Genomic DNA, 26,752 nt, shown 5'->3' on the forward strand with positions numbered 1-26,752 from the left:
TCGGGGGTGGGTCGGGGGTGGGTCGGGGGTGGGTCGGGGGTGGGTCGGGGGTGGGTCGGGGGTGGGTCAGGAGTGGGACGGAAGTGGGTGCGCCTGAGCATCTGGGGAGCTCGGGGGACAGAAGTCGTACCTGTTCTGCAAGGAAAGGCTCCACAGGAAGGGCCAGAAACGTCCTTACCCGAGCATATCTGTGCATTATTACGGCTGTGTGTTCTGCACTTGACCCTTAGACCCGTGTGCACACACGCACATTCACACACACACACACTTACACATTTACACACACACTAACACACATGCACACTTACTTTGGGCTCTGCCTGGAAGCCTGGGGGTGTCCTTGGGTGCAGGCCCAGTCAGCCACCCTCATCCTGCTTCAGAGGACCCCCCAGGCCGGGAGGGGAGAGGATGCTTAGAGGTGTGGGGGAGGGAAGACCAGCAGGGAGACCAGGCTGGGGTCCCAGGGGTCAGGACCTCATCTGAAGAGCACAGCGAAGGTGTGATTAGATTCATAAAAGTGCAAGAGTCCTTCTGGCTATGGCGGTGAGAGCAAAACACTGATTAAAATCTCAAACAACCATTAACAGTCAAAACTCCGTGTATGCAGAGTTAACTCTTTCGCTTTGTTCATGGATTTCAAGGTTTTTTTCCCAAAATGTGTCGGAAATCTACAAAAAAACAAAAAGTTGATGTTTTGACTATTTCATGCATCTAATAATAACAATTTGAGCTACTTTGTATATAAATGACATTATTTTTATGTATAAAATGTTTTATTGTTATTCATTCTTGAAAAACACAAAAATATAAAAAAATGTACATCTGCTTTCCCAAACTTCCTTTCTGGACATTTCCATCCACATTCAGCAGATGGACATATTCATTCAGATATATCCGACTGTCGCAGCAAGAGTGAAAAGACGACTTGTGTTTCAGCACCGCTTCTTACGGGGTCTACCTCAAGCTGAGCTGGGAAATTGGAATAAAACCCAGGCGTGAGTGGCCCCTTGACCCACACCCCCAACACTGGGTTGGAGTCGCTTCTAACGCTGCCTGTCTGGTGTGTGTGGGACAGAACCTCGCTTTCCTTTCCCTGCCTGTGCCCGTGACCCAGGCTGGAGCAGTTATGCTTATGGTCACATCGTCTTCTTCTGTGCATTTTCTCCTGGTTGTCGTTCCTGAAGAGTGGGGTTCTGCTCACTGCCCACGTGCCTCATGCGTGCCCACCTGGTCGTTTTGTGCCCACTCGGGTCGCCCCGGGCAAAGCTTGGCGGCGCTGCCACCCTTGGCGGGGCGTTGCTCTCCCTCCCCCGGAGGGCGCAGAGGCTCCCCAGGAGATCCGGGGCGCCCCAGACTTGCCCAGAGGAACAGGCTCTAGGCAACCAGAGTATTGAAAAGGGAGCCCCCAGATAATACAACGCTGGGGACCGCAGGAAGGGGACGGGGGGGCGGGGGGGCCTGTTTCCAAACCCTGAGGCGCCCATCCTTAGCTCCACTCGCCACACGGTGGCGCTATGAGCAGGGTTTTCCCCGAGGTTCCTTCCTCAGATGATTTTAAGTTGAAAGCACACGTTAACCCTACAAAAACGGAACAAATAAAAAATCAAAGAGTGACAGCCAATGATAACAGTCTAAGTTCTGTTTTAAACCTTTAACTTCATCTCCAGCGTCCCATTGTAAAAATACCCATAAAAGCCATGTGTGAGACGCGCGTTTTGGTGGCACAGAAAGACCCTCTAATACGTCAATGGAGAGAAAATTGCAAGTAAGTAGAGAATGAGCTGCACGGTCCCACTTAAAGATTTTATTTAAAAACATTTTACAAAGTAGTAAAATTGATAGCTGGTAATGTTCTAATGTTCTCTGGGTTGGGGAATACGGGTGAGTTTATTTCCTAATCTTTGGATATATTTTTTTCCAAGGTCTTTTTACAATGAGTAATTTTAACCAAATTACTATCCTCTGAATCACAGGCCACCATGGGCCAGGGGAACATCCTCAGAGACATTGTCCCTTGCCAGGTTGGAGTGTCCCAAAGTGCCCCAAAGAGCCCCAAAGCGGAAGGGGGAAAGAGGGGCCGGGAACTCCAGATGCCCCTCCCAGGGCTCTTACTGGAGGTGTGTGTTTCTTCCCCACTCGGGTGATTTGCCTGGGCTGCCCAGACCCCCGCAGCCTTGTGTCACCAGGAAGTACTTTGATGTTCACAAGCCCCAATTTCTGATCTGTGAGCAAGTCATCTTTTCTCCAGTAGCCTGGAAAAATTCAGATGTCCCCACAACTGGTGAGTCACAACTCAGATTCCAGCGTGACCCCTGCTGACTCACAGGGGCGCTGGGACAGAGCCCCAGCCTGGAGCACTCCACAGGTCCAAGTGACACATCCCCCTTCCCTGTGAGCTCCGAAGGCTGTGCCGTCCGTACTGAGAGTTCCGCAGATGGGGACATCATGCTCCACCGGGTCACCTCCTCCCTGAAGCATCTGAAAGAGGTGTGAGTTCACAGCTGTCACAGAACAAGCAGCAGAGACCCTGAAGACTTGATGCTCCCTTTCTTGACCTCTCTACATGGCCACCTCACCTGCCCACAGTCCTCAGAGGAATCAGGTCCCAGGCCTCAAGGGACGTTAGGGACATAAGGATGGGCTGGAGCTAGTTTGCATCTCTGAGGGCCCCTCGTGTATCCTCAGTGGGAGTGTGATCCAGCCTGCGTGAAGGACTGGGGAGATGTGTTCCGGGCAGGGCTTGGGGAAAGTGACCTGTGAGGGTGCTGGGGGGGGGGGGGGGGAGAGAGCAGTCCCTGGCCACCAGGGGACAGGGCCTCAGCTCTGAGGACTGGAGCCAACCTCAGTAACTCCTCCAAGGGTCACACAGGACTCTCAGGCCACCTGGAGGCTGGCCAGGCTGGTGGAGCCTGGTCCTTTCTGAGTCACACAGTGCCTGCCCTGAGACCAGCCACCGCCCTCGGCTGGCCTCCCCCAGCCTGTGCCCAGAGCGCAGCCCCATCCACACGAGGCCCTCCCCACGTCCAGGCGCACCGAGCGCCTGAGCAAGGCTCTCATGGCCACACGGCTTCTCAGGGACCTCAGGCCACCTTGTTCAGAGCCCGATGGGGTGAAAAGAGGTGGCCTTGGGAGTGAGTCACCTGCCTACTGCCCTGAAGCTCTGGGGGATAAAGGGCCAGGTGACAAAATGGCCAGAATGTTCAGAAATGGGCAGAAAACACTGGTGCTGGGGAGAGAGCTTCCAAGGCCTTGGGGACCCGGGGACATGGGGCCCTGTGAGCCTCCCCAGCAGGTCCCTTTCACGGCTCTGGGCCTCCCAGTATGGACAGGGCACCCAGCCACACTCACTGCCTCCTTTCCAGAAAGATCTGGGTATTCCTGCTGCCCTGACCCCAGGGGCAACTTTGCCTGACCGTGGGGACCCTGGGCTGTGGGTGGGGGTCTTGTGGACTTAGAGACAATAACTAACAGCTCTGGGACTGTGTTCGCTAGACCTCTGGCGTCACCGTGGCCCTGGGCTCCAGGTCTTAGACCCACCTCCAGCAGAAGCTGTTTCAAACGGGTGCACATGGTCAAGGAGCACTGTGGACAGTGCAGACCTGCACTTACACCTGAGGGGACTTGGTCTGCCCTGGTGCCTGCAGGTGAGCTACCCCCCTGGCCACCTGCATCTCCCCTTTAGCTGTGGCATCTGGATCCCTGCATGGGGCTGTTCCCAGGCTAATGGATGTAGAGGGTGTGTCGGGTGCCTGTCCCCAGAGCCCACTGTGTCCCCAGCAGTGCGGGGCAGCATAACATGACAGGGTCGCCTCCAGGCTGCACAGACTTCCTTTGCACCCTCTGGGAAGGACTGTGGCAGCCTTAGGGAGCCAGGAAAGCTGCAGGTGGGGTGTCGCTGGCACCCGGATCCAAGTGGGGATCGCTCTGAGGGCTGGGGGCAGGCCAGTCACATGCAGGCTTCCAGGAGGGCCGCAGCCCCTCCTCCATGCTACTCTGCCTTGTGGTCCCTGCTCAGACCCTCCCAGCAGGAGAGCACACACGGCGCCCCACAGAGCCCAGGGGCTGCTGGGCCGACCAGGAGGGGTGCCCGTCCCCAGGTTAAACCAGGCCCTCTGTGGGCAGGTGTGGGCGACCCTCCACAGGCCTGGGGCCGACTCTGAATGCTCCTCTTGTCACCACGTCAGCCACCGTGACCAGCACAGGGGCTCTGGCCGCAGTCTGAACTTCCTCGTTGGTGCCCGCTCCCTGCTGGTTTCCCCAGATGGTTTCTTGAAGGTCAGGAATATCCCCAAGCAGAAAGCAGAAGTGTTTTCTGACAGATTTAAGAACTATGGGAAGAATCGGAAAAAGTCTGTAAAAAATGAGTAAATGGACTGCATCTGAGTAATCAAACATTTGGGCACCACAAAAGGAAAGAAAAATTAAAGACAGTGGGGGGCTGGACACCTACTGATAGAGTCTTGGAAGGAATAATGTCAGTAATATCTGTTTTTGCAAAACCACTGGGAATCAGTAAAAAACAAGAACTCCGCAAATGTGCTGAGGCAGTGACTCAGAGAAAGGAATCACACGTGCACAAAAGCACGTGAAAACACAGCTTCACCAGCAACAAGGAAGCACAAAGTCAGATGGGCACTCACGTGAGGTGGCCCATCTCCAGGCACGGCAGCGTCCAGGGACAGGCATTCCCCCCTCTCGGCAGGTTGTCCTGGCAGCTGGCTGGGAGGCCAGGCGAGCTCACCTGCAGGGCTGGCTGGGCTGTTCAGGGCTCACAGGTCCTTTTTCTTTCTTTTTTTTTTTTTTTTAACAACTGATAGTCAATTTATTAAAAAGATTGACTTAAGCATCTGCAATGGTGACTTCAACCTCGACTCCTGCGTGATACTGATGGAGGAACCTGCTTAACACTCTCAGACTGCAAGTCGATCAGTCGCGTGTAGAGCCTCATCTGAGAACGACCCAAGGCTGCACCGCGGCCCCTCCCCGCTGCTCCGAAGCCCCCCCAGGCCCCCAGGGCTCCTGTCTGTGCAGGACCACGGGGTCTGTGCCCTCATGAGGGAGCCAGTGGGGACACCAGCATATGTCATATCCAAGCACTTTATAAACTGCAGATTCTGCACAAATGCTACCGTCACGCCTCTCTTCTAACAATTAACACATAAGCCTGTTTCATTGACAACCAGAGGTTTTCAGGAACCCAGCTGGGCATCTCTGCTGAGTCCCTTCATCAACTGTGCCTGAATAGTGACAATGCTGTGTGTCCTGAAGGCACACACCCCGTCTCTGAGGTCAGCCAGACAGAAGGGAACCATCCGAGCCCCCATGCTCCTTAGGATCTGGAAGGACAGTGCCCGGTGAGCTGTGTGAGCCCACCCCACGCCCCCACCTCATGTCCTTTTTCCCTTCTTCCCCAAACTCGGGTCCCTTGAAGCTCCCATGTCACACACAAGGGCATCCACTCCCACTTAGAGTCAAACATGGGTGTCTTCTGTCGCCATAGTTACTCAGACACAACCTCAAGCATCTACACCAACCAAACAGTGGGAACAAGCTGCAAGTGACATGCGATGCACCCCACCGGCCCCAGCTGCAGGCACGTTGCATCAGTAGAAGCCCCGCGTCCAGTGAATGAGACGCCAAGCAGGGCCCCAGCCACACGCAGGCACTGTGGTGTCTTGCTCCTGAGAAACCTGACTCTTTAAAGGATTTCCTAGCTCTTCTAGGCGGCTACCACCAAACACCACATGCAGACGGCTTATAAACAACAGATGTTCGTTGCTCACAGAGCTGGAGGTTGGAAGTCAAGGCCAGGGTGCCCGGAGGGTCAGGTTCTGGTGAAGGCGCTTGTGGGTCACACACGGCCGTCTTCTTGCTGTGTCCTCACAAGGCGGGAGCTCTGTGGGGCCCTTCCTGTAAGAGCACTGATCGCATCATGGGGCCCCACCCTCCTGATCACCCCAAAGGTCCAGGTCCCAACACCATCACCTTGGGGTTGGGGTTCAACATGTGAGTTTGAGGGGACACAACACCCAGGACATGGCAATTATCAGCAGTAAAAGCGAGGCTGGATCACAGAGGACCCTAACTCTCCATTTTCCTACCAGGCAGCTGGACTTGTAACCAGCGCCAGGATTGCGGCTCCCAAGTGGGGCGTGCGAGGGGGACAATTAACCCACCCAACCAGGTGACAGCCAGGATGACTTTTAGGACTTAGAAATTGTCCGCCCTTGTCTGTTCCATACTCATTTACCTCTCCTCTGTCCTGCTGAAATGACGCCTGTGTTGCATTTCTCCCTGAATCCTCTGGGTCTCGCCCCATCTCTTCCTAGTGTTTCTCCTTATGTTTCTAAGACTCATTTTGCACATTTTCTTCGGAAAAGTTTTCCAGTTCAATTCGTTTTTTGGCTATTCTAAACCCTCAAACCCTGTCACTGAGTTTAAAATTTTTTTTTCCAGTCTTGGAATTTCCATTTTTTATCATTTTTAATTCTGTGCTGCGATCTTTAATCTTGTGTGTTGGTCTTTTTCCTCCTTAAACAATGTCATAAATGTCATTAGACGCCCACCCTGAGGTGCCTCCACCTGGAGCCGTGTAGGTTGGTCTGTCACCTTCTGATCCTCCCATTCACACTCATGCTGCCACCTCTCCATGAGTGGCTGCTTATTCTTTTATTTTTTGCCCAACATTCTATTTGCAAAGTTTTGGAAGGAAGATTTGGGGCCAGAATGGCGTTGTGCTCCCCCAGAGGAAATGGGAGCTGAGCGTGCAGCAGCCTTCGAGCTTGGAGACCTGGCGTGACTGGCATTGACTTTGTCTCCACGTGCTGTGTTCACGCGGATGCAGTGTCATGGTGAACGAGTCCTCATAAGTCCTAAGGGGTGCGGGCCCCCCTCTGGCAGGTTCATGTCTCACACTGACTGGTGAGTCATAAACACCAAATCCACAGCCACGGTCCATGATATAAAGCAATGGGTGAGAAGCCCTGTTTGGATCCACTGGCCCGTGGAACAGTTTAAACACATCTGATGTGTGATGTACTGGGGTCCCAAGTGCTTGGGGACACTTCCCATCGACGGAGTCGCCTAGAGGACAGTGCGCATTCCCACACTAGTGCCCTAGAAGAAGGGAAGCTGTGTTTCTCCTCCTTCTTCACAGTGTCTTGGGGGACCCGGGGAGGGACGGCTGCCCTAAGAAGGGACCTGCCATGTAGCCCACCTGCCCCTCCCCCAGGAGAGGAAGGACATCCTTCCCTCCAGGAAATGGGACCAGATTGTCTGACACAGTGAGTGACTTCCTCTCGGGTTCAACCCGTTTAAAGCCGCTTGGCTCTGGTTGGGGCCACTGCCCTTGCAGGCCGTCTCAAAGCCCGGGCATCGGGCAGAGGACCCCCTGTCAGTGAGTGGAAGCTCTGCCTCCCTCACCCCACCGCCAGGGCTGGCTCCCAGCTGGTGGGACCAACGACAGCAGGTGTCGGGACGTTCATGCTGAAACCAAGACAGCTGTGGGCAGAAGGGGGCCACCCTGTGTCTCTGAGGACATACGGGGCCCATGGGGTCATCACCGGGCACCTGGCTCAGGCCTCACCTTCCTGGGCATGCCAGGCAGCTGTGGCTCCCACGTCCTGTCCCACCTGCTCCATCATCTGTCACCTGCCTTTTAACTGATGCCCACTGTTGTTTGACCCAGGAATTCTCATAACAGACGTCTCATCATGCCTCTCCTTTCCAAGTGAGTCTGTCCTGTGGGAGAATAACACAACACGCCGGGTTAGGGGTTAGGTCTGCTGGCAGACGTCTCAGAAAGCCACTAGAAGGCTCTGAGTTGCTCTCAGCAAGTAAGTGACTTAGAAAAATGAGAACTACGTGAAGAGCAGGCGGGGGCGGGGGCCTGGGTGGGAGTGTCCGCACGCAGAGGGCAGCTCTCTTAGAATGCAGCAATTTTAAATTTACATTAAAAAGCCTTAGGATTTTCGGACACCCTGACCAACTCTCCCCAAAAATGCATGTCTCACCGGCCACTTAACGTAACCAGATCTGGGTATTACAGTGACTATTCTTTGAGGCTTCCGATGTGCAAGTGGGAAAAAGGTGAAGATTTCGAGTGTTGGTGTCCACACCATCCTGCTGCAGACACTGTGGTTCTCAGACTCCTGGGACCGCAGGGTGGCACCCACATGCGTCCTCTGCAGAGATGCGCTCTGTGCCATCCACTCACTCTGTAACACAGCTGTCCCTGAGCTGGCACCTCCGTGGCCCCTCACACATGAGGCTGGAAGTACATGAGCGGAAATTTCACTGTGAACAGTCTTCTGAGACACAGTAGTCTCCCTTTGTTAAAAATTGTTTGTAATTTATAAAAATTGCCTGTTTAAAAAGTCCTGAATATTTACATATGCTAATTCATTATTGCTTCTCCTGATTTATTTTAGAAATAATCAGAAGTACTCACTAGGTTCATTTAGAAAGCTGTTCATTGCAGAATTCATTATAATAAAGAAAATTTATAAATAGTCTAAGTACCCAACTGCGACATTGTAACAAAATGCATACAATGAAATATTATGCAACTGTATTTAGCACTTACAGAAGTTCACAGACATCTAACATTCTTTGTAAACAATTTATATACAATGTTTCTTTTTGTTTTCTCTACATGGTAATGATTAAGTGAATAATCAAGGAAATGGCCAGATAATTTAGAAAATAATTTCTTTGCTACTGTATCAATTCTCACGACAAGGCAGTGTTGCTCTTCCTACCTGCCTTTGAGACGATTGTCAGTTGACCTGTGAGTGCTGATGACATTGTAAGGCTGCAGCTGGGGATTGAGGGAGCCCAGTGCCGGTTCTGTTCTCTGCACACCCCCTGCCTCTGTGCTGCACCCCACAAACAGCCGCACAAAGGATGGGCCGTGTAATTAGAACAGCTTTCTTACTGTCCCCTAAGAGGCCCTAGCACCATGCGTGACCCACTCTGCTCAGCAGCTGAAGAGTTCCAAGGACGAAGGCATGCTCCCATGTCACACCCCACAGTTCCACTGAGCACCTGAGACAGAAGGTCCCCACATACTGCCCCCCACCTCACAACTGTCTGCCCAGCTCTTTCACCCAGGGTACCCCCCCACCCTGGTGATCCCCAGTCTGCTGCCCCTGCTACTGTGTCACTGTCCCTCAGTCTCCCCGAGGCATGGACTTGGCCGGCCCATGGAGTGTCTGAGGCCCAAGCAAAGCGACGCCTTTTGGCTGAGCGGCAGCCGAGAGCGGCCCAGCCCAGCCCCCTGATGCAGCTGCCCCACCTCCTCCCAGGGTCTGCCGGCCACACACACCCGGCGCATGGCTGGTGTCAGAAGACTGAGGACCCCACATGCTCATGAGTTAGTTCCAGCCGCTGAAGCTGTCACACATCGGTGGTGGGAATGTGAAATGCTGCATCCTCTTTGGGAAATGATCTGGCAGCTTCTTCTAAAACTAGAGGCACAGCTGCCCCGTGACCTGTCACTGCCACTGCTGCATATTTGGTCAGGAAGAGGAATCACGTCCACACAAAGGCTTGGAGGGATGTCCAGCTTTACCGATGGCAGCCCAACCTGGACACCTCCCAAGGGTCCGTCAAAAGAAGGATGGTGCACAAGCTGTGGCCTATCCCCAAGGGACACTGCTCACCAGGAGGGCCGATGGGGGCGGGACAAAGAGCCGCATGCCACACACAGACCGTTAAACACCGTGTCCGTCAGCAGCTGCCGCGTACCTCACGGCCCCAAAACTGAGTGGCTTAAAGCTGCAACCAAGTTGATCTCAGCGTCTGTGGGTCAGGAATCCCGGAGTGGCCCGACTTGTTGTCTCCAGCTCTGTGTGGCTCGTGACACTGCGGCCCAGACGTCAGCAGGGCTGTGGTCATCTGAAGGACCTGCTGCGGGACGGCGTCCACAGCGCTGAGCAGCGATCTCTGTTTGGAACCTAGAGAATTCTCCCTGGGGCTCTTCAGTCGTTCCCAAGCTGGCCGCTGGGGCAGCCCTCTCACTGTGGGAGGGACTGCCAGGACGGGAACACCAGGGCGGGGGCCATGGCACCACCGCGGACAAGGGCTGCAAGTACCTGCTGTGTGACTCTGCTTTCGGAGCTCAGAATTGGGACAGTGTTTACAGCAGTGTTTACACCCACTCTTGGGGGTGGGGGTGCCTGGGGGCGGGGCCAGGCTGTTCTATATGTTGACGTGGTGCTGACTGCACAGGTCTGCACACACAGGTGAACACTTATAGTCTGTGAGCTGTGCTGTCTGAAATTAGCTAGACTTTGATAAAAGCATAAAAACTACAGCAGTGTGGTAGCTGTTGTGACAAGTCCACGTGGAGGGCTCTGTGGAAGGCAGCCCTGGAGGACGGCTGAGGCTTCAGGGGCTTGTGGGGAGATTGAGGAAGGTGTGTCCGTGTGTGTAGAGACTGGACCTCAGGCCGTGAGCTCTCTGAGCCCCCTGGCACATGGCACTGGGGGGGCCACCTGGGGAGGCCCTGACATGCTGGCCAGCCCCCAGCTGCTCCAGGCTCCCCACCCCCGGCTTCCAGCTCAGCCAACATCTGACCATGGCCACCGAGACTCTGAGCCAGAGCCACCCAGAACCTCCCGATGGCAGACCCACAAACCCATGAGTGACGTGGCAAGGTTGTCAAAGTCACCAAGTTTGGGAGGCTCCCTGGAGCTCGGCCCTCATCCTCCACAGCCTCCCCTCTGTCTGACACGCTGGAACCCATGTGTGTTCATGGCACTTTCTGTTGTTGGAAAAAATCATGATTTGCCTGTTTTGAACCCAATTTAAATGTATCAGGACACCTGTAAATGCTCAGAATGAGGAGAGCACGTCCTGCGCCTGTCAGAAAGTCAGGTTGTGAAATTGAATCGTTGTGCTCGGCGATAACGATCTCGTCTGAGAAACCGAGGCCTCGAGGAACAATCCAGGCATCTGGCTGCCGAGTGCACTGACTGCGGGGGCGGTGCCGCCGCGTAGCCCTCTAACTCCCTCACCTGACCTGTTTTCACCCCAAAGCAGTGCTCAGAAAGCAGCCCCTGGTCTCCTGGTGTGAGCCAGGACTCTGAGGGGCAGGGAGCAGGCGTGGCCCTGAGCTCACACTGAGGACGAGAACACAGGAATGGGAGTGAGAAGGTGACAGTCAGCTGTGGGGCTCAGTGTCCAGGACACAGGGGGCAGAGGAGGCCTGGCACAGGCCTGGCCAACACCCAAGTTTACCTTTGGGGCTCTGAGGACCCCAGCATGTCTGTGTCACACGTCCACGTGTAACTGCCCTTGAAAGGCTAGCGTGTGGGGCCGGCCGGCATCCCTGAGAGGTCAGTCACCTGAGTGCTGAGTCTGAGTGTCTGGGGGCCCTGGAACATAGCAGGACACAGAGCGGAATTTTATTCTCCCATTTCCGGAAGCTGGAAGTCCAGCATCGAGACCGCGCTCGCTAGTCCAGATGCTCCAGGGGTTCAGGGGGGACTGTCCTGCCCCTGCCACCTGCTGGTGCCCAGGCGTCCCTGGGCTTGTGGCCGTGTCACCCAGTCTCGGCTCCTCTTCACGTGGCCTCTCCTATGCGTGTATCTAGTCACCTCTTTCTCTTTCCTGCAAGGATGATGCTGATGCATCTGGGGCCGACGGTGAATCCAGGATAATTGCTTCAGCTCAGATCTTTAACTTAATCACATGTCCCCTGTCAGAACAAAGGTCGCATTCACAGGTTCTGGGGTCAGGACGTGGCCATGGCCGTGCACCCACCATGGGGTGGGGAACTGTGCAAGGTTTCAGAACAGCTGTACCAGTCCATCCTGCTACAAACAGCACAGAGTGACCACTCCGCCCCAAGTCAGAAGTGCGGGAGCCACAGAAGGGACATCGAGGAGTCTGCAGTTTCTCAGGGAGGTTCAGGAAGTGGCACCAAGAGGAGGCAGGAGGCCAGAAACTCACCAAGGTCCAAGCCTAGGAGCAGCTGGGGTGGGAGTCCTGCCTCAGCCATGGATCCTGGGGTCCCCCGTGATCCGCCACTCTCCCTGGAATGGATTCTGCCATGCACCCCGCTCTTGGGGTGTGGTGAGCCGAAGGGCCTGAGCCCTGTGATGCCCCAGGTGGTGCAGGAACCTTCGTGGTGGGACCCGTTAGGAGGGTCTTCCTGGCCGGAGATATGTGGCCCCGTCTTCCGGTGACACGGCAGAGCACAGGTGAGGGGTAAGTCGTCCCTCACTTGTAAGGAATGAGAGCCCCAGGATATAAAGACCTGAGGACCCCTGTGCGCAGGACCCCAGCCATGCAGCCAAGGGTAGCTGGTGAGGGATCTCAGGCGAGCCGGCCCACCCACCACCACTGCGGCCTTCCTGGCTGTCCAGGAGTCGTCCTGTACCAGAACTCAGTTCTGCTGACCACTGACCCCAGGAGTTTCAACGGTGGGGTCCCAAGCAGTGGGGTCTAAGAGCCCCACCAGGAGGTGCTTCTGTCATCCTGGTTTCCAGGGGGACGCCTGCACCACGAGCCCCCAAAACACAGGAAGGGGATCAGAGGCAAGAAAACTAAAGGACACAGCCATGCTCTGCAAACGCTGAGGTCCCACCACCAGGCTGCCGAGACGGGAGGAAACCCACAGACAGTAAGAGCCGGTCTTCAAAACCTGCTTTTGTCTTAGTGCCTAAGTCACGTGTTTCTAGTGCTCGCATTTATTTATTATGATTTCTTAAAACGCACGTCCCTTTCTCTGTGTCTCTGGGCACTGTGGGCACAGCCACCTGGAGGCCTTGGAAGTGAAAAAGAAACAAGTGTGAGGCAGAACCTGAGACCCCGCCAGCCCCAAACCACAAGGACAAGTGACAACAGACAGCGGTGATGGTGGATGATGTCCATCCTCTCGGAAGGAAGGAGCGGCCGTGTCGCTCCTTTTACTGTGTTCACCTCCAGCCTCAGAGCATAAAACACGAGTCACTCTTTTTAATTTCATTCTGTTTGTGAATTTCTTTCTGTGCATCAGTGAAATACAACATAAAAATTAAGTTCCAAGGCAGAAAAAATTGTTAAATAACTGGAGAGACACACCATGGAAACACTCAGAATGAAGCACTCAATTTTGTAAAAATGTCAGCTCTACAAGTTCACTGTAACCCTAATGAAACTTTCCACAGATTCAAGCCTCTGAAATGCACATAGAAGAATAAACTACAAATACATTTTACAAAAGCAAAATATTTTACAAAAGCAAATAAGGGGACGATGAGGGGTATTTCCCACCTAGAATAAAAGAATATTATGAAACTATAGCAAAGAAATGGTGACGTGCCAGCGCGGACGTAGCCCAACAGTCAATGGGACGACAGGCGTGTGGAAGCGTGATCGCGTGACCTCCGCGGCATCCAAGTCCATGCAAAAAAGAAAAATCCTTCAATGAATTGTTTGGACAAATGACTGTCCGTTTGGGGAAAACCATAGAATTGTATCCCAAAGTGATCTCCAAATACTTTCAGATGTGAACTTTGAAACACTGCAACTATATGAGAAGCAGATGTAAGACGGCGGGTTTACGACCTTTGGGAATCAGGGCTCCTTAAACCAGACACAACACACAAAATGGCCCTAAGGCTGATGGCATCAGCATTTGGAACTTCCGAGTTAGGAGACAGTAGGTGTGCAGCTGGGACAACGTGTGGACGACACAGCCCATGGAAAGGACTCGGAAAATCAGCAACCGGAATAGACGTCCCACAGGAAAACAGTCACTTCCCAGAGGAGACAATCCCGACAGCCAGTAGCAGCTGGGAAAATGCTCAGACTCTGTTATGCAACAAAGTGCAAGCTGAAGTAGCCATTTTTCACTGCTCAGGTTGCAGTCTTTTTCCCGGGGAGCTGGGGATGGGCGTCAGACCCGGCGGTCCGGCCACGTGTCTGCCCGGCACCTAGTGGCCACGTGGCCCAGTCCTGGGTAGTGGCTCCCGAGTGGGAGGGAGGAATGGTCTCCAGGTGACTGGCCTCAGGGACACGCCTTCTTCCTTTTTATTGGCTGAATCCTGGAGGAACATGAGGGCTGCTGCTTGAACGCAGGCTGGACTTGCGGGTTGAGAGTGGCAGGGGCACAAAACGTGGGTCTGGTGTCTGCCTGACATGAGCCACAATGCAGCCAGGCCAGGGCCATCCTCCTGAGTTTCATTTCTATCTGAAGTCCCTGCTCTTCCTGGTTTTCTGCCCACTGCAGCGGAAGCGAGTCTGTCCTACCAACTCCTACCACTGACTCCCCCTGACTGAGGGTGGGAGTGTTCGTTTGTTTACCCGCTGCCCTCCCCCAGTCCTCAGGCAGCAACCCCACTTTCCCTCTGCTATTCTTGAAATGCCCCATGTTGAATGGTCACTGAAAGCAGCCCCTCTAGGTGCCCACCACTCGGCCGGAACCTGCCTGTGTGTGACTGTCAAGGCTGACGCAGTGGCTGCTGCAGGGCCCCCGACATTCGTCAGCACCCCGCTGACCCAAGGTCACTCCTGGGACAGCTGCAGAGCATGCTGGGACGCGGGTGCAGTCTGAGCACTGGAGCCACGGGCGCTCCGGCTGTCAGGAAAAAGCAGTGATTCCACGCGTATGCGTGCACACGCTGACATGTGACGGCAGGATGTCTCCAGCAGGACACTGACAGGTGCTCTCGCCCCGCCCCACGGGGCACCAGCACACACTGGTCCCAGGGCCGCCCTGCAGGTGGCAGCTGGCTCCACTGGGGCCACATCTGGGTTACAATCTGGAACTAGAATGACCCACGCAGCAGACGGCCTGCAGTCCAGCCCTCTTCCTCTGTGTGAATTCCTCGGGGGTCCTCAATGACTCAAACCCTGACCCTGTCCCTGCAGTGACATGACTGTCAAGTAATTTGCTTCATTCCATTGAGAAAACACAGGCAAGGTCGTGGGTTTCATAGCCCACGGTAAGCCACTGGTCCACTGACTGACACCCACTTTTCCAGGACAGCTGCCGGGAGTGGGCCAGACGCTGCCTGAACGTCGGCCTGCAGCTTGGGGCTCCCCGGCCACCTGCGCCTCCTCCTGCCTCTCACAGACCCAGGACGCCATCAGCTCTCCAAAGCAGCACCAAAAACTGGGCGACTGTGAGAAGAATGACAATAGGCAGGAGGACTGTAGCTAGTGCAGGTGTAATTTTGTGGGTCACCAAAGGCATTGTGGGAAGCTTGGTGGTGTTTACAGAGTGAGGGCTGGGGTTGGGGGGCGGGGGGCCAGCTACACCTGCTCTCACATGAGTGAGCACCTCACAGCCGATTTCAGGAAGGAAGCTGAGATTCGATGGCTTAGCAAATATTAGCATGGCGGGATGCAGAAATGGATGAGGAGCCCCAAAGCCAGCCTGCCCCGAGATGGGGGGAGGACGCCTTTCCACAGGGACCCTTCCCGCAGTGCTGCGCACTCTGCTCAAGGGCACAGCCCCCAGGGCCAGCACTGGCCCCCTCGCAGTCCCCACCAGCCCAGCTGCAGGCTCCCGGTGCCGCTCTTCTCTGGTGAGTGGAGGAACCTGATGGAGCATTGTCAGGCCTGCTGAGAGCCCTGCATGCTGCCCCCACGCCCTCCTGCTGGGTGTAATGAAAACCACTAGAAATTCTTCAGAAAGACAAACATTGGGCAACAGCCTGCTTCCCGTGCACTGTGGAGGATGCCTTGCAATGTAAGACGTGGTTAGATACATAAGAGTAGCACTTGACTGAAAACAAGAAACTTAAAACTAGGAAATCATTACAGCAAGGCTGAATGACCCTCGTTTTAACAGAAAAGTCTGTTTCCAAATTAACGTCTCATAATTGAAAGCCTTTATATACTGAGCTGTCCTGGGGTGCAGGGCACCACAGTGGACCTTCCTGCAGTGTGACAAGTGTGGGACGGTAGAGAGAGGGGCTAGTCAGCAATCAAACTCGTTCCGGGCTCTGTCCCCAGCACGAGGTGATACAGGGCTCGGGGTGCTGCCTTCAGGATGAGCCTTGGACGAGCCTGTGTTTACTGCAATCTTGAGAGGCATGGTTACAGTTCATAAAAGCATTAGAGTTGGGGCACCAAACGCCACAGAGCAGGAAGCGGAGGGGCCGAGTGGCGGCCGTGGTCAAGGACACGCAGTGACTGGGACCAGGCCCGACTCCTGGCCCCACCTGCCCCGCGCCTGCATCACGCCTGGCTGGGTCTGCAGAATTTCCGTTTGGCACACGAGCCCTGATCAGTCACCAGCCTCCAGAATCTCCCGCCCTTTCCCTGCCTGTCTTGCCAAGTTCAGAACACAACCCCACCTGCTTCCAGGGCACCCACGGAGATCTGTGTGCACATAAGCACGTCTGAAAGCCGAGCAGAGCCCCACCACGGCTACCCAGGCATTTGGAGTTTGGGGCATACGCCTCCTGTGGTGCAGTGCGCCCCTCAGTCCTGGTGAAAGAGGGGCGCCCTGCCCCCACCTCACTGCCCGTCCTTTCGTCCTTTCCCAGCATGCTCCTCTCTGCATGTGGGGGTCGGGGGGACTTGCCAGGAGACAGAGGGGTGAGAGCAATAGGGTCAGTAGATACACAGAGATGTGTGGGAGTCACTACAACCACACTCTGGACACCCCGTCCCCCAGAGGCCAGCCTTGCAGGTTGGAGCTATGGAAGTCTAAAGCAGCACCCTGTAACTTTGACTGGAGAGAGGAGAGGAATGGGGGTTCCGTTGGGGTGCAGACCCCCACGGGGAGCCACCTGTGTAATGGGTCTGCCTGAGAGGCGACTCCCAGAGAGACCAAGCCCTCAGCGCTCCTGCTCCCTGGCAGACTGCCAGCTGGGGTGTCAGCCTGGTTTCTGCTCCGCGGGGTCTGGGCCAAGTGTCACTTCGAGGGCTGTGCAAGGAGGAGAAAGGGGGGCCGTGTCCTCTGCTGTCATTCTGCTCCTCTGGTTTCTCAGACTGGAGCCCAGCAGCTTCCTGACACTGAGAGCGACACTGTCACTTAACAGGAACCCGGGCACTTACTGAAACAACAAGCCAACTTACAAAGGCTGCGCCATGGCCGGCAAGAGCCCTGTGTCCAGGGCCTGGCCTATCAAGTGTGGCCTTGGCATCTTGGAGGCTCACAGTGTCTCCAAGGCCTAACTGTGACTCCCCGACCTTCGCCAGATGCAACCCCACTGCAGGTGGGGTCCCTCCTTCGCCAGTGGGGTGAATAGAGGTGAGCAGAGCAGTCCATGTGGCTATGGTGGCCCAGCTCTGGGCCCACCAGGAAGTCTCCCTGGACAGGCTTTCCCCTCGGGCCCTGGGCATCAGGGGGCCCCCTTCCTTCCAGGGAACAAACAGCTCAGGTTTCAAAGCGTGTATATATATATACACGTGTGTGTGTGTGTATATATGTGTGTGTGTGTGTGTGTGTGTGTGTGTCTGGACGCAGATGGGAACCACTCTGAGCACCTCTTGTAATTGCAGAAATCAAAGGTGACTTGTATTCATCTTTTGTTATCGGTACATACTGAGTATGACAATTTTAATAGTTTTCCTTTCTTAAAATGTGTATATTTGTTCTGTATTTATATATATATATATATATATATATATATATATATATATATATATATATGCTGATTGAGACCCAATCCAATAGTCCCACAAAATCTGCACTAATGGGGGTCTCCTTCCCAGAACGGAACTCCTAGTCTAAGTTGGGGGTGCCCTCACTGACGCAGACAAGTGCTGAATTGGGCCAACACCCACGTCCCGAAAACTGAAAACGGGACCCATGCACTTTAGAAAGTGGAGAAAAAGGTGGTCGTGAGGGTCCAGTGAATGCATGACATGGCCCCAAAAATTCTGAAGAGCAGGATAACCTCTGGTTCACCCACTCAGCAGAGGGCGGACCCCTGCTCCTCCCCCCATGGACTCGCCTAACTAAAGCACTGTCCCCAGGGCCCCCACCTGTGACTCTGGCCCCCCGCGGTGTGGCAGGGGCTGGACCCTCTCCGTTCAAAGCCCCTCGTGAATGCACAGAGGCTTTTTGTTGCCCTGGGATTTCTTTCCATGGCTGAGTGATCTGGCTCCACAGACCAAGGAGGCCTGGCCGGCGTCCAGTGGGGGACAGAGGGATCTGTGTGTCGTGTTGGGTCAACATCACAGCACAGCCATGGCGGGAAAGTGGGGCGGCCGTTCATGCAACTCTGACTTGTGTGAATAAGGTTTGCTTTTTCCCAAGTAGCCAAATGCCGGTCCATGCTGAAATCTCATTGCCTGCCAAGGTTACGGCATTTAGATTTAAAATAAAAGTATTGCCGAACTAGAAGCTGGGGTAAGTTCCTTTTTTCTTACCCCCCTTCAACAAAGCTAAATGGAATAACGGAGACCAAATCCTACCCTTCAAACACGCATTTGGCTGAGAGCAAAGGGATTTTCTGTGCCAAGCGTCAGTCAGGAACAATCCCTTTGCTGACACTAGAAGCCTGTGAAAGAGTCTAGGACAGGCGCTGACGCCACCAGACGCACAGCGGGGCAAACGAGACGGTTCTCTTTAATTTCATTCTGAAAGTGAAAGGGCTTGGCCGCTGAGCTGCATATAAAACCACACTGGCGTGAATGCTGTGAGCAGTGAAAGAACTTATTATTAGGGTAACAGTGTTACTCTCAGACGTGGAGTAAAATAGAAACACCGAGGCTGAAATTAAAAATATCAAAACTGGTAGTTTCCTTATCAAATAAAACTCAACACCTAAAATTTGCATTCATAATTAATCCTTTGTAAGTGTTCTTAGACTCACACCCACTCCTCAGCCTGGCTCCTGACCCCAGGCTTTGCGAAGCGGCCCCACGGCTGCCGCAGGGAACGCTGTCCTGTCTGCATCCCGCCTTGTCCCCATTTTCAGCCATGTTGCTTCAACTTTCAAAATGGGTTTCAGCACCTGGCATCTCACTCTGCCCCAGCGTTGGATTCCCCTCGACTTCTGTGCCTCTGTGTTTGGTCTTATGTTGTGATTATGTCAGTGATTCTTAAAAAAGAAAACAAAGCATTTGCCGTGGTTCTCAGACTGTGCCTGGAGACCCACAGCAGTGGTTGCATTTCGTTCTTGGTTGTTAATTTGACAATGTCCAGGCTCCATACATAACGACGCAAACTTGGCTTGTCACTTCCCTCCTGGTGGACATTTACAGTTTCTCACAATTCCAAAATCAAGATTCTTCTCACATGGGATGTTTCTCTGAGACACATTCTGAGGAGTGTAATTCCTGGGTCACGGGGAGTGTGTGTCACTTATTGGCTAGGCAAATTGCTCTCAACCCCCTTCTCAGCGTCACTGCATATCTCCCTACACTAGGCCTTGTCAGACCTTCTCATGCCGTCGGCCGAGGGGTACAGGGGTGTGTCTCCAGGGTGGTGTTCACATTTCCTGGGCACCAGCACGTCAACCACCCTTTCCCGCTTTTCCTGTCTGTGGCTTCCTCTTCTGGGGATTGCCTGTTCAGGTGCTTTGCTCGGGCTTTGTTGTTTTGCTCTGAGAGCTTTCTGGAAGTTATGTTTTGTGGATGCTGATCCTTTGCCAGTGACATTCATTGTAATGATTTTTGGCCCCTTTTGTGGCTTGTATTGTCAGTTGGTTTATGGTGAGGCTTTTACAATGTTGTCTGATTTAAGTGTTTCAGTGTTTCTGTCTGGCCTGTGCTTTTGGTGAGTTTATTAAATCTGTCTCTATCTCAGGTCATTAAGATAATCTCGTATAATTTAACTTTAAGGTTACACTTTCCACAGTTTATCAGTCACTCATGTGTGTGGTGTGTTTTTTTGTTGTTGTTGTTGTATTTTTTTTTATTTTTTTTTTGCTGTGTAAAAGGTATATAGTATAAAACTTGCCATTTTAGCTGGTTTAAGTGTACAATCCGGTGGCATTAATTACGTCTCAACTCTGTGCAGCCCCCACCACTGTCTATCCCCAAAGCTCTTCCAGCCTCAGACAGACTCGTTCACGTTTTCATTAATTTGTTTGACAGACTCTTACCAAGCACCATCTAGGTGTCCAGTATGATGTCCTGGAACGTGCCAGTGAGCAAACCCAGCAAAGTCCCCTGTCCCCAGGGGCTGACCATGCGGGGAGGAGGCTGGAACACATGACAAACTCACAAATCAGTGGTGGGGAACAAGACCTGAGCACGGAGAGCGGGGCCGGTCGCTCCTCTGAGGAACCGGGGGTACCTCCCCGTCCAGTCACCACCCGACCACCTGTGAGCCACCTGTCGAGCCTTCACACTAACCCACCAGATGGACACTGCTCCCCAATCAAGGAGTCTCCAGGGAAGCTTGTGAGAGCGCCTGGAGGCAAAAGCCAGCGCCCGCTGTGGTAGACGGGCGTCTGTGCAGCAGAAGGTAAGCCGATCGACGTGAGCGTCTCTCTTTCTGGGGTCAAGATGACAACACAGCGTGAGCTGGTGCAAAAGGGACCCAGGGAGCTGAGTAAGGGGCATCGTGTAAACCTTTAAGGAAGTGGTCATGGCACAGGGTGACTGAGCTGGTTCCCCTGGAAGGGAGGCTTTCAGAGGGGTGGAGGGGTGCCCTGGCCCCAGGGTCAGGCGATAGGAGGGGTGGCTCTGAGGACAGCCCCATCCTAGGGGTTCTGGGGAGATAAGGGGACATGAGAAAGGCAGAGCACGTCCCCTTGGGGCCTCAGCAGGCAGGCTACCTGTAGCCTCATCACAGGTGTAGCCAGAAGGGACAGGGCCGAGAGTGGCTCTGGTGCCCCGGAGTTTGTCAGTGGCGGAAACCCCGGCTCAGACTGCATCCCTGGATGGATGAACATGGCAGCTAGGGTGAGGACCGCTCTCCACAGCTCTCGGTGGACATCTCAGTGCTGGCTCCTGGCGCCAGAGAAGAGCTCACTGGCCAGGCCCGCTGTGGGCAGCAAAGCCACCCTCGTCCACCCCTGGTTGTGCCAGGACAAGACAGTCTCACTCACCTCCCCGTGCTGCATCTCTCACACTGTCGTGTCTGGACTAATGCCACTCCAGGCTGCCACCCACCATCACCATTTTCAATGTTTCTTCTCCCCAATGGCGAGCTACCTTGGAGAGCATGACAAAGCCATCAGAGCATGTGGCTGAGGCAAGAGGGTTCCTACGGGGTTTGCTCAGCCCGTGCCACTGGGGATAACCTTTCGGGGGCTCCTGGGTCCCCTGCAGAACCCGCCCTAGGGTGCCCTCCTTCAGATGACAGCACTCAGTTAAAGAGGCAAAGGACCCAGGAGCAGGCGGCTGTTCCACGTCTCATGGGGCCTGGAGAGCATAAGACTGTAGGTGCTTTTTCTTTAAGAAAAATAGTATAAAGTTACAATAATAGATTAGGTACGAAACTGAATATTTATTTAGATGAGAAAAGAAAAAGGGGTGGCTCAGTTGGTTAGAGCGCGAGCTCTGGGCAACGGAGCTGCCAATTCGATTCCCACCTAGGCCAGCGAGCTGCGCCCTCAGCAACTAGAATGAAGTCAATGAGCTGCTGCTCAGCTCCCGGGTGGCCAGATGGCTCAGTTGGTTGGAACACGGGCTCTCAACCACAAGGTTGCTGGTTCGATTCCTCGACTCCCAAAAGGGATAGTGGGCTCCCCCACAACTAAGATGGAACACGGCACCTTGAGCTGAGCTGCCGCTGAGCTCCCAGATGGCTCAGTTGGTTGGAGCACATCCTCTCAACCACAAGGTTGCCGGTTCAACTCCCACAAGGGATGGTGGGCTGCGCCCCCTGCAACTAGAAACGGCAACTGGACCTGGAGCTGAATGGCACCCTCCACAACTAAGACTGAAAGGACAACAAGTTGACTTGGAAAAGTCCCGGAAGTACACACTGTTCCCCAGTAAAGTCCTGTTCCCCTTCCCCAATAAAATCTTGGAGAAAGGGAGAAAGAGAGAAAGAGGAGAGAAAGAAATTACAACATGCTACAAGTGCTTTAAAGCGGCATGACAAGAGAGAAAACACTGGAGGAGCGAGGCCTGGCCCCCACTGCCCCACGCTGCCTGCACTGGGGGCGGCGCTCCACCGCCACCCCTTAAAGATTTAAGTTGGAGCATAAGAAACTTGTTACATACAGTTTGAGGGATTGTCAAAAAAGGAAGTAATTGCACAAATGTTACAAGTGTAAATATGCAAGTCTGTTTTGCCCACAGACTTTACTGCGAGTTTTATGTGGTAAGGTAGAATGCAGTCTAAGGAAAGAAACCGTCTCCGGATGGACTTCGGATAAAGCGTGATACTGTTTAACACACCACGTAGTCTGGGCACCCAGCCAACTGGAGAAAGCCCCTCCAGACCCCAGGGGTCCTGTCCTCTCCTCTCCAAGCCCTAACCCTGAAAACATGATTCCTCAGACAGCAGGACAAGCAAACACCTGCTTTACGTCATTGAAATTTAAATGTACTTGACACCCTTTGGGGGAACCATCCGATTTCCCATGTGGGTTCCCATGCAAGGAACCCCATTTTCATGCCTATTAAGTATAACCGTGTCTGCAGAAATAACTGGGGGAGCAGTCGCAAGAGCTACACAAGCATTTCTGCACATTTAGCTGCACTCACTCCAGAGACTCAGGTGTCTCGTCACCGTCCCCCATGGGAACCTGAAGGACTTGTCTGGAAATGCTCAGCGGGGTGGGGGCTGTGTCCCTGCCCCGGGCACCCGGGCAGTGCTGTGGCGCAACCGCCCCGGGCCCAGGGAAAGACTGTGCTGGGTGCCTGGGAAGAGGAAATGGTGCTCATGTCGTTTTATTGAAGGCACTGGATGAGTCACAGGAACCGTATAGAACAAAATGCAACATAGTAAAGACTTTATGAGCTCCTCTCAAAGTACACTGCTCTGCTACATGCAGCATTTCCCCCGGTTCCTGTTTAAAAAAATGAAAAGATGGCGTTTCCTTAGATCTATTCCCTCTTGAAGTTTGATTTAATGTCGGTTGGCTCCATATGGGTGACCCGGGTCCCTCTGGTCTGTATCAGAGGCTCACATACCCGCCCACCCTGGCTGACTTCCTTGGGTGCTGGCCAAGCCTGGAGGTTGGACCATTTACTTCGTTATTTCTCTGTAAATCTCTTTGGACAGTGATAAAGAAGAAACACGGTCTGGAGGCAGCCACCCCCACAAGAGTACGGTAAACAAGGCCTGGAATTGGAACTCGATTACCTGGAATGCCCGGTCAGCTTGCACTTTCCACAAAGCACAGCACCACTGTGGCCACCAGGCATGTGAGTTAACATTTAATATAATGTTCACGTTTGATAAAATTAAACATTGCCGCTGGAGACATGAAACCAACTGCGAAAACATTGTCTGACGTAGAATGCCAATAGTGACCAGAACAATGTAAGCCCTGCAGGAAGGATATCAGCCCACTTGGTTCCCGAGAGGGCACAACGTGGACATGGACCCACCCGTCAGGAACCCCAAGCAGACTCCCGAACCAAAAATGCCAATGGAAAAAGAAGAAAGTCCACACGGCTGGCACAATGAGTGAGAAATACCAGAATTTAATGTTTAGGTGACAAGTGGCTTTCACGCTGCCACTGACAGCTACGGTTGTTCAGGGCTTTCCGCCAGCCAGCTCCGTGCTGAGGCTCCAATCAGGGCGCTATTTGCAGTAACCCTTGAGATGGGACGTTTCGTTAACCCCTTTTGAGAGAGGAGAACACCAAGGCTCAGAAGTGAAAGTAACTTGTCCCAAGTTCTGCTCTTGGTAAATGATGGCCGAGTCCTAAGGCCTGCCCTGCGCCCCACCCTCGACCTTTGGCAGCCCTGGGGGAAGGGACGTGGGGACAGCCCTGGTCCCATGCCCTTTGTGTGCATATGTGCCCTTTTAAATCACGTCACTGTGCACACGGACTAGGAACGTATATCCAGAGAGGTGCACGTGTGTTTTGAGTAGTAACAAGTGCAAACTGTCAGAGTGGAGAACGGATCACAGGTCGTCATCCCTGGGCCCACCTCACCAGCTTCAATGTGGAAGGAACCATTTGTTCAGAGAGAAGGTGGTGAACTGCCCTACAGAATATGCCCTCTCTTCCTCTTCTAGGACCTGGAAATACTCAAACCTGGAGCGGTACTGAAATACATTAGATTAGCAGTGCTTTTTTCCCCAGCGACTTAGTCAGTCACTAAAATCACACCCAGCTTTTCACAAAACCCCGTATGCAATCCAGGATCTGACTCTCAGAGAAGTGTGACTAGTTCCCTAGTCTGGAAAAAAGGTGAGGCTTTCTAATATTTAGCTGGCCATGTCAAATCAAACCCCACCGAGAGCTCAGCACATGCTCTTGGCACCCCAGGCCCCTCTTGGTGAAGATGCTTGTCTGTGGGTGAAGGCAAGCACCGTGGAGGTGGCAGGCTCAGGGAGCACGTGCTAGGGCCACTCTGCTCCTGGCACTTCACCTGCACTCTGAACTTGACAAGAACCATCTTCTGCCTGTCACGTGTGAGGCAGGACAGGGAGCAGAGAGCAGCTGAGTCACCCAAGGCCCCACACTCTAACCCCTCTCTCCGTCCTTCCCGCATCAGGGGTGTGACTCGAGTGATTACGAAAGACCTAGGACTTGTGTCAACTCATCCCAGAGGCTGGTTACTAATGGGTTTCTAGGATAATCCTTTAATTCACCAAGGAAAGGAGAAGGGTGGAAAACAGAGTTGCCCATATACAGCTGTGTCTAAAAGAACAACTTAGCCAGGCTGGAGCTCGACGTGCTTGCCATATCGGCAGGCATTGGCACAGCTCAGTGGTATGTAGGTAAGTGTATCATTGCAGCTCGACAAATACCACTGCAAAAGAAATTAGGTTCCTTTTGGGTTATCAATGCACGTTCTAAATGGAGATCGTTCTACACACACACACACACACACACACACACACACACACGATAAAGTGACATACAGCCCATTTCAATGCTGACTAAACAGACATTCAGGGAGGCCTGGACCACACCCCAGTATGTTCTCAAAGTCCTTCCTCAAACGCAAACGCTGGTTTCCTGCCCCTTGTCTTAAGAGACACGCCCTCTTTAATGGAGTCTTTAAACTCAAGTGGCTTATCAAGGCCTCTGGTCCAGTAAGCGTTCCCGGCCTCATTAAGTCAAGTATTGAAAATATGTACAAGGACCTCTTATGACAAATGTTCTGAAGTTGAGGAGCCAGCTCGAGGGGTTCTCAGCGTCTGTCGGCAGAGACCAGGTGCTTCCACTCAGGATGACCTCCTGTTTGCCGAAGCAAGGACTGCTGCACAGAGCAACCTCCGGGCCATGCAGCTGGGGTGTCAGTACACGTGTGGGGGGAAGAGGGCAGGTGTGTGCATAGGTACAGGTGTGTGTGTGCAGGTGTGTGTGCAGGTGTGTGTGCAGGTGGGCATTCAGGTACAGGCGAGCATGCAGGTGCAGGCTGTGAGCAGCACCCTCAGGGGTGCCTGTGGCTCCACTGCCCAACCCATGCACACCTGCTGTGCCCATTCACCTCCGAAGATGAGTGTAGGATGCGATACCAGCCAGCTGTGTGAGAGGCCCTGCCGAGGACCCAGGGGACAGCAGCCCTGTCCCCAGAGACAGAGGGGGGAGGGGAGGGAGAGAGTAGGCTCACACGTGACTCAGTCCCTCCTCCATGTGGTCTCAGCTCTGGGACTTCGCAAGAGGAGCCTCTTGTAAACGGCATTGGTGTTTTCACCTTGTGCATTGCTTTCCTCCTGGGCCTCTTCCCAGACCTTCCAATTGCCACCTCCTCCTGGACCTTCCTGATCTTCCCGGCAGGAGTTACTTCTCCCTTCCTACATCTCCCCCACCTTCCTCAGTCTGTCCCACAGCCCCCGAGGGCCCAGCTGTACTAATGTAGGCGTTAATCTCCAGCTGGGCAGAGCCCACCGAGTCCCCCCTCCCAGCCAGAGCTTAGGACACACGAAGGTTAGATCATGAATGTGAGGAGTTCTGCCATTACATGCTTCTAGAATAAACTTTTTTGTGCTCCAAGTGAATTGTTCCCTTGGCTTTTTTCAGACAATGACTATTACACAACCCAAATGTCTCAGGACTTTACAGCCAAAGGTGACACCTTGGGAAACATCTGATCTCCCACCATATTTCAGGGCCTCTGGGCTCTGGGACCACTGAGGACATGACTAGGCAGGCCCTGGGGAGGTCACCACCGATGTGCCGGAGACCCTCCTGAAGGGACAGTGGGATGAAGGCGGCCAGGACAAAGGTCCTGTGGAACCTGAGATGAGAAACAACATGGGCTGAAGCGAGAGCGGCAGGGAGGCACACTCAGAGGGTGTGAAAGGGCTCCCAGATCTGTCTGAATACGCAAACATCAGCACACTCCCCTCCTGCTTTGCTTCCTCAGCCCGGGCACCGCGGCTCGCTGCACAGGGCTCCCCACTGCCGTCTCCTGCAACTGGATAGCCGTTCAGTTCTGTCCTGGCCAGTCCTCCCAAGGGGCAACTCCTGGACTCACCCCTCTGGGCCCTCCACTCTCCCCCCTGCTCTCCTGGTCACAGGCCCCCCAAGCCAGGGTCCACCACAGCTTGGGAATGAGTGGAGCTGACCTCCCTGTCCATCTCCGCTGTACACAGCCCCTCGACGGTCCCACCAGCCTTCCCAGCTGGGCCCCTGTGTCTGAGATCAGAGCAGTTACCGACTGAACGACCCGGAAATCAGCACAGTGTCCACCAGCAAACAATGCCCACCACAGTGCCCAGGGTTCCCATGTCGCCACAGCACTGTGGAGGGCAATGCTGCCACTAGCTGC

At 53.9% G+C, this 26,752-nt stretch overlaps 1 long non-coding RNA gene across 6 annotated transcripts; it reads right to left on the reverse strand.

Moving 5' to 3' along the window:
* Positions 1-1,803: 1,803 nt before the first annotated feature.
* LOC141570745 (uncharacterized) lies at positions 1,804-10,083 on the reverse strand. 6 transcript variants are annotated; one of them, XR_012495213.1, is made up of 3 exons: positions 8,013-10,083; positions 7,586-7,740; positions 1,804-5,910 (listed from the first exon to the last, which is right to left on the reverse strand). It is a non-coding gene; the product is annotated as an uncharacterized LOC141570745 (long non-coding RNA). The 6 variants fall into 6 exon arrangements; XR_012495212.1 differs by having other exon boundaries at positions 1,804-7,083; XR_012495210.1 differs by having other exon boundaries at positions 1,804-7,116.
* Positions 10,084-26,752: the final 16,669 nt, after the last annotated feature.

The sequence above is a fragment of the Rhinolophus sinicus genome, linkage group LG03 (genome assembly GCF_036562045.2).
Source record: "Rhinolophus sinicus isolate RSC01 linkage group LG03, ASM3656204v1, whole genome shotgun sequence".
NCBI classification, from domain to species: domain Eukaryota; kingdom Metazoa; phylum Chordata; class Mammalia; order Chiroptera; family Rhinolophidae; genus Rhinolophus; species Rhinolophus sinicus.